Source organism: Corvus cornix, chromosome 2 (genome assembly GCF_000738735.6).
Source record: "Corvus cornix cornix isolate S_Up_H32 chromosome 2, ASM73873v5, whole genome shotgun sequence".
Lineage (NCBI taxonomy): Eukaryota > Metazoa > Chordata > Aves > Passeriformes > Corvidae > Corvus > Corvus cornix.
In genome coordinates, this window is record NC_046333.1 from 128,615,158 (window position 1) to 128,625,463 (window position 10,306).

Sequence of the window (10,306 nt, forward strand, 5' to 3'; positions counted from 1 at the left end):
CTCCACTGCAAGTAAGATGCTTCAATATGTCCCAAAACCCCTGTAAATTAACAAAGTTTCCTCTGCATAAAAATTATCTATTCGTTTTGCAGTAAGTGTTTTGTGCTTATTTTGCTAAAGAAATTAATTGAGCATTTAATCAAGTATGTGAAGTGTTAAAATGCTATATTAAGAACACTTTTTATTGGCAATTTGAGCAGCATGTATTACTTTGGTTTTCTGTTTCTGGGCTAAACACTATTTTACTTACAAGGTGAATGAGTGGTATTTGTGAACCCGTCAGTTGAATAGCCCTGTGATCATAAGATCAGAGATTTTCCAGTTATTTGAGTCACATTAGTAACAGCTCAGCTAATTAGCAATTTTAAAAGGATCAACTCACTAACAAATTAAAAGAAGTATCTGTATACAAAGAGAGATTGTTCGATTTGGCTCCAGTCTTGATAGTAATAAATAAAAGCATCTATTGTGTGAAAGCGGGGAAACGTCTCATCTGTAGTGATAGGGATTCATTTTGGAATGACACAGTCACAGTTTCTATTTTCTCAGTGTTTTGTGGGGTATGTTTTGGTTTCTGCTTATTGAGAGCGAAATTTAAGGTCAGAGGCTAAATGATGTCAAAATGCCTTCCAGTCATTTGATGTGACAAGGCAGCTGAGATGTTCAGGATGTGTCCCAAACGCCACAAATATGTGGCAATGTTTAATGGAACAGTGTTGGTGGACTTACTGTTTCTGCTTGCAGATAATTTTTCAAAAGTAAAGTTAACAAGGACATCTTTGAAAATATTGTCATGCCCCTCTAAAAGTGGAAATGCTTTTATTCTAAAACAAAGAGACTGCAAGAGAAAAAGTGATTCTAGAGGCATTGGCTGAATGCCCTGTTGCCCCAAGCACTGTGATGTCTTTTATGGATGCTATGAAACATCTCAGTTTGCCTTGGATTAGGACACTGGCAGTACAGAGCATGTGATCCCATCCTCAGCAAAGCATTCTTTCTCTTTGGGATACAGCTATGGAGTGATTTTTCCTAGGAGATTAGATGAATCTAGCCTGGGCATCTGCAATACTTTTTTCTCTTACATAATGGAAAGCTTTTAATCAGAAACGCGACACAAGCCAATAACAGAAGCCCTCTTGGTTTTCTCAAAGCAAAAGCAAAGACATCAAACAAAATAAAAAAAATCCAATGACCTTAAACTAGTAGCCTAAATATGCAGCAGAGAACTCTTATTACTCGGAGAAAACAAGGAACCATGTGTTCCAAAGTGTTCTAAAGCAAGTTCCTTGCTGGCATAACATTATCCTTGTATCGCAAATGAAAAAAATTGTTAAAATTACTTCAGAATTGCTAGTTTGAACATATCAGGAGTACTATGAACACAGTGCTCTGACTTCCAGGGCACTAGTATCAGGCACTGTGGAAAGAATAGATGGTCAAAGCCACAGGGCTTTAGTCTGTGACTATGAAGTCAATAGATTTTCTAAGTGAATGCCAGGACAAGTTGCATAGACTATAGCTCAGCAATTTCTGAGAGAAAGATCATGAAAATACATTGATTTTAATGTATTAAAAGCTCTAGTGATCTTTCATTCAAAAATCTCTGTCATGATCTGCCATCTCCTGAGATGAGATTTTCTGTCGTTGTTTCATACTGAGCACAGTAATCCACTGCTGCCATAAGAAACATCACACTAGAAAAGGTAAAATTTTGGCTGGTGGACTGTGGATGCTAAAAGGCAGGAGCAGAGAAATTTTCCAGCTCTGTAGCATTTGTGAAGTTTTTCCTTTCTCATGCTTTAGCTGAGAAACAGAGAAATCCAGCTTCTCACAGCTTCTCTGTGAAAGCTTTCGTTCTCATGAGAACTGGATGGATAACAGTTTGTAAGAATGTAAACCATTTCCACACCTGCAAGTTGTTGTGGGAACTGCAGAATTGTTTTCAGTCTTGTGAGAATAATATTTGGAAATGGGTGTCTTACTGCTCAGCCTATCAGCTTGAGAGGTGGTGAGTGAATAAGCCAATCATGTAATTTCTTTATTGTGAACTACACTATAAAAGCTGAGCTATTCATTAAATGAGGTCTTAGCTCTGCTTTGGCCGTATCATTTGACCTGGACCTATGTCGGGATTTCACCATTCTCTGGGAATAACAGCGACAGTGGATCTCCAAGGATTGATTTTAAACTTCCCAGGAAGAGTCCTAAGGAGAAATTAAAAAGAGTCCTGTAGGTCTGGATTGCAGTTGAAATGATATATAGTTATATATATATTCTGCTAAGATAGTCCCTTAAAGTGATGGAGTTTTGCTGTTCTCAGTTGAAGCATTGCTAAACAATATGTTAAATAAATCACAACAAATAAAAGCAAATAAAGGAACGGTATTAGCACAAAGAAAAGTCCTGTAAGAAAAGTAAGAGTTTAATAGAAGCAACCTGAATACTGATGTTCATATGGTGGTGGTCTGAGAGATGAAGGGTCAGAGAAAGGGTTTGGAGAAATTAAAATAGTTTTAAAGGAAGAGAAGAAGGAAAGTATATCTGACATTTAAAATAAAAACAGTGTCATAAGTATCTTCAAGTATTTAAACCAAAGTCATGAACAACTGAAGCTAAGTGGAACTTTTTTTTTTTTTTTGATAAATAACATAAGAGTGAAAATAAATTAGTGCATACCAGAAAAAGCAAAATCATATAATAATCATATAATAACCATGCAATCAAGAAACTAAAGGCAACCAAAACCATCTGGTTTTCATACCAAAAATTATCAAGAGGAATAATTTTAATTGTAACTAGTGACTCATACTCAGGAAAAAAAATCACAAAAATTAAATTCAAAACATATGAAACATTGCTTTTCTCCTTCCCCTGTCTCGAATTTATTTTACACCAACTTTTAAATGTAGAATTTACAAGCATGGGTACGTCAAGGACCCAAAAGGACAAGTGCAAATAAACAGACTACACTATTTACATCACAATTTGCTAGAAATCCTTTGCTCATTTATCAATGCCTTTGCACACCAGAAGAGCTGCATAAGTCTACACTAAATAGGAAAGATGATGCTTTTCCCTAAACCATCTGATACAGCTGTGGCAAGCACAACTGACTGGCTCCAGCTGATGCAGGCTGCACCTGACTGGGCTCTGCCGGCAGCAGCTAGAAGTCATTCCTGATTCCAGTGGGTGGAACCAGGTGGGTTACTGGAGTCTCATACCTTCCTTGCCCTGCCATATCAGTGTAAAGTGAGCAAGCCTAAATTCTGTCCTACAGTCCCTGGAGTTTCAGAAAATTTAAAACAACGTCTTCACTTTCATCTGAATATGTGACAGCAAAATTGAATTGTATATAACACATAGTTTTCCAAAGATGAGGTCCCCAGTACCGATTGCTTGGCAGCACGATTGCTTCAGGGCTAAGTATTCAGAGCCCACATTCCCAAGTAGTTCGGCTGTATGTGTACTGAAATGCTAAATGCTTGCAATTGTTTTCTGTAATATGCAAGGGCCAGTTGGCTGGCATGTAGAACAGTTAAGCCTTTATTGTTGCTAGGCTTAACATTTTCAGCAAGGTTGAATAAAGCTATTATCAGTGAGACTTCCATCTGTTGTTTCAGGAATATAGCATGGGGCTTTTCAAGCAAGTGCAGAGACCTATGCACATTACTGAGGCTGAGCCCAAAACAAAGGTACCAGAAACACTAAGCCACTTAAGAACATGCAAAATTAAGGGTCTTGTCTGCTGCTGTGCCAATTGCAACTTGACCCCATGGATTTTCATGCAATCCCAGCAAGGAGCTAGATGACTTTATTTCCATCAGACATTCATCAAAAAATACTCCTTGAAGATGCAAATCAGTAACATCTGGTCACCAGAAAAGTATATTTGACTACTGAGATAAATACTTCAGTGAGGTATAATAGCATCTGCTTTTACCTGGTACTGAACACTGCCTATTTATTTAAAATAGAATTATAAATATGCCTTTATATTGTAGTATTCCCAATGATTCCAATCCAGACTAAGTTATAACAGCACTGCATGATGTAGAAATGAAAAAAAAACATTACTTTTCCCTCAGATTCTGTAGAATTCAGTACTGTAGTGACAAAACAAAGGACAGAGTGATGAAGATCATCCTATAAACACTAAAGAAATAGAAACATTTGTCATAAGCATTTCAAAGCATTATTATTGTTATTAAATAGCCCTTAGATTTTGTTTCCCTACTTTTCTCCTCAAAGTAATTGCTGTTGTTTTCCTTCAGACATAGCTAAAGTGTTACTGTTGAGTGCAGGTAATGTGTCATGGTTCACTTTGATGGTTTGGATTTTCTTATCTAATTTCACCATCACTGTGTTACTCATGCAGATTTAATGAAAAAATCAGATAACCCCTTTAGGGTGGGGTTGCTTTTACCTGTTTCACTTTTTCCAAAGTGATTTGCTCTTCCCTAACTCCATAAAAAGTACACACGTTTCAACCGTAAAACATGTAAGAGGTGGCCAAATGGTTAACTTTGTTTTACAGCTTGCTGGAAAAAAAAAAAAGATTTGCAGTGTTGAGGCTGCTAATTTTGACAGACTGAACTGCTCTTCGAGGAATTAATGTTCTTATATAATACTGACCTTAAAGTATCTAAAGAGCAGTTTCTTTTAAGCTTTCTTTTTGGAATTCATCACAGCTAGGTGGTCTGTGACATGGTCAGTCATCTGTTTCAGAAACAGGTGAGCTTAGCAAATATTTCCTACTATTCTATTGTATCAAGGAATTGGACTTGATCCTGATAGGTCCCTTCCAACTCATTATATTCCATATTTTTGTCTTTGTCATATGGATTCTCTAGTTTAAAAGCATTTGCCACTCTTTACCTTTGATTTTAAATGCCCTTTGATGTAAAAAAACGTAACAATATTGGGTCAGGTAATTTGCTTGGTTTTTAACAGCTGTTTTAAAACATGAAGATTTTGAAATACAGTTTTAAGATAAAATTTTATAAAATTAAATTAAAATATTTCAAAACCACATCTATATCACACCACATCAGATGTACACATTACTTATACACACACAGACATATATATATATATATATGAATTCTCTTTTAGAAATTGTGATGGAAAATTTTACTATGTAAATCTAAGAGGGGAAACTGACAATATTTGGATCCAAATTTTGATATTTCCCAAGGAGCAAAACCACATGAAAAAAAATATGGCTCTTAGCATTTCACACCAAGAGGTCTGTGTCTACTCTCAAAATGTGTCCTTGAAGTTGTGATACATTCTGCATTTTCTCTAACATAAGTAAAGAGGAACAATCACATTGGAATCCATCACGTCTTATGCAAACTGCTGCTGAATTTATAGCAATGAGAGAGGCATAATCACACATTCAGGCAAATTATCCTTTAGCCCATGTGCAAAGAAATCAGAGAGAGAGAGAGACTTAAAGGAAAAGATTGTGGAATAATCCATTTACTCTCAGGAAAACATATAGTAAGTACCTATTTATTTATGTGCCTCAAATTGGTCCTTAAAAATGCACATCTAGTACAATACATACTTTCTTTAGAAAAACAAACAAGCTATGAGTACAGTTATTACTGGCAAATGCTTCCAAAACTTTCGCCAAGAAAAATGCCATTCTATCCTCAAGCAAATGTAAAACCAAATGCAAGCTGAACACCATTCCTGTGGTCTGTAAAAACAAGACAGAACGCAAAACAAAAGACTGGGTCACAAAAGAGTGAGAAAAGTTATGGTAGGCAGGTTTATAAGAGGCTTGATAATATATTTGGTACAGAGCAGAAAATCCTGTTGTTTCTAGAGCTTTCTCCAATACTTGTTAATGGGATGGTTTGCTTTTTGGACTGGATTTTGTTATTTTTCAGGACACCTATGTGTAGTTAAAGCACACACAGAGGCACATGGATGATGTGAACATGCTTTTGGTTCCCTTTCCTGTAACCTGCAGTCTCTGCTTTCCACCCACTTACCTCGTTACAGACTGGTCACACCTTATTTCATTCTTTAAATTCCAGGGTCCGTGCAGTCTTATGCCTTTTACAGACAGGAAGCAGTTAAGAGATGTGACAATTAAAATAGTGTGACTTAAAACAATGAGGCATGTTCATATGAACTGCAAAGTGCGGTGGAAGTGTTGTTGCTATGGAGGTGCAGCTATAACCAAGCTGTAAATGGTATTGGGCACCTAGAATACAGAAATCTAGAATTTAAAGAGAGAAAAATTTTGTATGGCTGTTCTTTTGTTTCCTTTTGTACCCAATGGAAGGGAAGGCAGAACATTTGAAATAAGCATGTGGTAGATGTTGGATACTGTGAGAAGTGACTTCCCTTGATTTTCAGCAACTGCATCTCCCATTCTGTGACAAAACTTCAAATCGCTGGCAATAGAGGAAAAAAATTCCAACACTTGTCACTTTTAATTATTATTGGTCAACTTTAGAAAATGAGAGTATTAGAATAAAAGCAGACACTAGTATTTTGATCATCTTGCAGCAGAATCAAAAAAGTACTGACAGTCTTAGCTACACTAAAAGTGAGATTGACCGCTACATAAGGCTTAGTGAAATTTCGTATCAGCAGTAACTGTAATTTTCACCAAAATATTTTCATAATCTCCTATTTTGTGGGATTTTCGTTCATTCTCACTTACTGAATTTGGTTTACTGCCCTAAGTTGAAAGCCCTAATTAGAAACAAGGCTCCAGGACAGAAGTGCCCAGCCAAGCACACACTGCTCTCTTAAGAATGCAATTAGAAATAAAACACTACAAATAGATGTGGCAGATACTAGGAAAAACAGGAAAGAAAAAACAGCTGTTATTCTAAGACCCAACAAGTAATCACATCATCCAGTTCAGTAATGAAAGCCTTTCTTTTCCTTTTTAATTAAATATCTTTAAGAGCTATTTTTTAATGCTCCATCTTTCACTACTTGATATCCTCTCTCCCATAATCTCCTTCACTCCCCCCTTGGGCAATACAACCCAAGTGTGATTTAAAGAAATGTATGAAGTAGCAAAAGCAATAGGATGTTTATGACAGCTGGATTTTGAATAGATTAAAAAAGGGAGTCATGCAGAAGTCACAACAAAAACCCCTCAGTAGGTTGGAGTGCAATGAACTTCAACCTACAGCAACTGAATAATTTCAGGTCTTTCAACCCCTGGTGTTTTGTCCTTGTTTTGAAAACTATTGTTATCATTCTTTATATTATTCTTCAAAACCCTTGGGCCTTTGTATATGCCAGCCTTGACCAGTTTGCTCGGCACACAATCTTCTCACCTTTTTCAAACACCTATGCAAGTACACGAAGCTTCCCCATGGATTTGGCACTATCCCTAAGAGATGCAACCTGACTTTCATAACAGGCAGCTTCAGCAGTGGCTGGGAACCATGTGTGTTTCAAAACAGAAGAACTGAGAAACATGAAATTAACATGAATCCAATTGCAATTTTGACACTTCTAGAACTATGTTAGCCTTCTTCCAACATCTCCTGTGAAATCTCACTCCTCTACTCAGTGAGAAGGCAGCACGACTCATGCACTGGACACTGTCAGGAACAAGCTGTACATTCTCACATTCATATAAAAATGCTGTTACTATCACAGTGCTACATTTAAAAGAAATCAAAGCAACACAATAGAGATAGGCCCACCTATTGAAGAAATTATAAATCAGACTTACAAAAATCTGGATTTTACATTAATTTATAGTTAAGGAGTTACTTCTGATTAAGTTTTTGCATAATCAGAAATATGATTATGTTTGATTAGTGAGACATTTTGCAGATTTCTGGGGGATAGAGGGCTAGACGTAGCCTATATAATAATTTATCTCGAGGAGCTGTACATTAGCAAAATAACAAGCACAAAGACATATCTGGCAGAAATCAGGAGGGGAAAATTCTATTCTTCTAAAAAAGTTCTTTTTATAAATATATAGAGAAAAAATCTGAGGTAATAGGAAGTCTTTCCTGATTAAAAATTGAAGAATGGCTTCCCTAGAAATTAATGTGTTCCTTGATAGTTACATGTGATATAAAGTAGAATTATTAATTGCTAGCATCAATATTGCAGTGATCTTAGATGGGATTATTTACAGAATAAGACATTAGGCCACTGCTCGGGAACTGGCTTGGCACTGGAGAGCAGATGGTGAACCGCTGCATTGTGCATCACTTTTGTATGTGTTTTTATAGTTATTATTATTTTCCTTTCCTTATCTGTCCTATGAAAGCGGACTTATCTGAACCTATGAGTTCTACCTTTTTGCTGATTCTCTCCCCCATTCCACTGGGGGCAGTGAGTAAGTGGTTATGTGGTGTTTTAGCTTCCAGACCAAGTTAAACCAATGGCAGAATTCTTTGTCTCTTCTTTAATCACAGAATACTACTACTAATAGACACCTTTTGGTATGTTCAGGCAAATTGCTCCCTGGGGTGCAAAAGGCCCATAAAACCCTCCTGTCAAAACTTCTATACTGTTAAGATAATTCTTTGACACAGAAATTGTTGCATCTTTATTCTCAAGCAAGTATTATTTCATTAGCACTTTGTAACATCTGAAGAGAACCACTGAAAACAATTTTATTCACAGATGATAAAAAGATCCCAGGAACCTTACAGACCTGCTCCTTTAAGCTTGTTTTATAAGTATCTTTTCTTGGTCCCTCTTGACAAGCATCTTGACTTTCTGGCAGGATATGTTACAACTGCAACAGAACTTCTTGACTGAGGTTCCCCCACTTTTACAATTTGAAAACAATTACAATTTTGCCTTGGCCAGGCAGAAACTTGTTCTGCAGCTAGGCTTCCTAGCTGCTGTCTTGCTTAACAGTATTGAGAGCAAATAAACTCAAGCCTTCCTAATCTCTCCTGGCCTTTCTTCAGTACCTTGTGCTTTGGGCTGAGTGCCACAGGCTTGTGGCAAACTTTCTATTTGCTCATCTCAGAAAATGTTACATTACACTGTCACTTGCTGGGCCTTGCAGTTCACACATCTTTTGGAGTCATTTAATGTTACAGGGAACAAGTTCACTCTTGATGAGACATCTGTCCTGGGTAAGCTCCAGAACTGAGATACTGCATTATTCATTCAGACAGAGTTGATCATATTCCTGTAGTGACATTTGAAGCCTTGCAGGTCTATTTTCTACTTAGTTTGCGCTTTAATCTCATATTGCAGTGGGTGGGGGCCTGGGAATCTTACCAGAATGTTGCAGTCACTTTCCTTGTTTCCCATGCTGTATTACAACGAGCAGGTTGTGCTCAGCACACAGTTGGTGTCATTCTCCAGCTACTCACTGACCATGCCACTTCTACAGAAGAGGATGAAGCCCTTTTTTTCCATGCTGTGTGTCATGGTTTGAGGCAACACTCTCCTCTTCTGATGCTCCACCTCACACAGGATTTTTGAGAATTCTGCAGCATTATGTCAGTATTAAACATATTCAGCTACCAGTCAGTTGATTGGGAGAAGCTACAAATTTTGTTTAAAATACCCTTGTGCTTAACAAAAAGCTGTTTAATGCATTTTCCAACATCATTGGTTGAGATAATAACTTCCTGAACATGTGGGGAAGTGTGAGAGATTGGTTACGTGAAAAGGGACGTATAGATTCAGGATATACAGATTCTTTGCAGCTTACTGATCTGAGAAGCTGGCTACGTGAGAACGGGCACATAGGCCCTTGCAGCTAGCTGAGCAAGGTCTCATAAGACAATGCACCACACATCCTGTGTAACAACTGAAGTTACAGAATATTACATGTTTCTTGCTCAGTAACTGAACCACCATTGAGCCTTACTGCTGAACTATGGGTTTATTTGCAGAGCCAGCAAGGTTAGGTTTTGGCAGCAAAACAATGGACATCTGTGGTTAGAAGGCCAGGGAAAAAGGCAGAACTGCTGACCACGAAAGGGGGTCTAAGGAGGGGTTTAGAATCAGCTTAGTCGACGTGAACCACTTAGAATGCGCTGTTACAAATATGCATAAAGCCTATTATTGTTAGTATATAAGGAGTTCTGGTACAATCAATAAATCGTATTCCTGCTGATCACTCATATTGAGCGTCTGGGTTTCCCCTCTATCGCGACAGGGAAGAAATATTTTCAAATTAAATTGATTTTGAAAAAAGATAATTCTTGAACAAATGCACCATTTTATTACCTAAATTAGTATAGTGAGTGTTAGCAAAAGACAGGAGATTTAAATCAGCTAATTGGCTAGCATGATTTAAAATGTAAAGATTTGGAATAAAGCTAACAGCCAATAA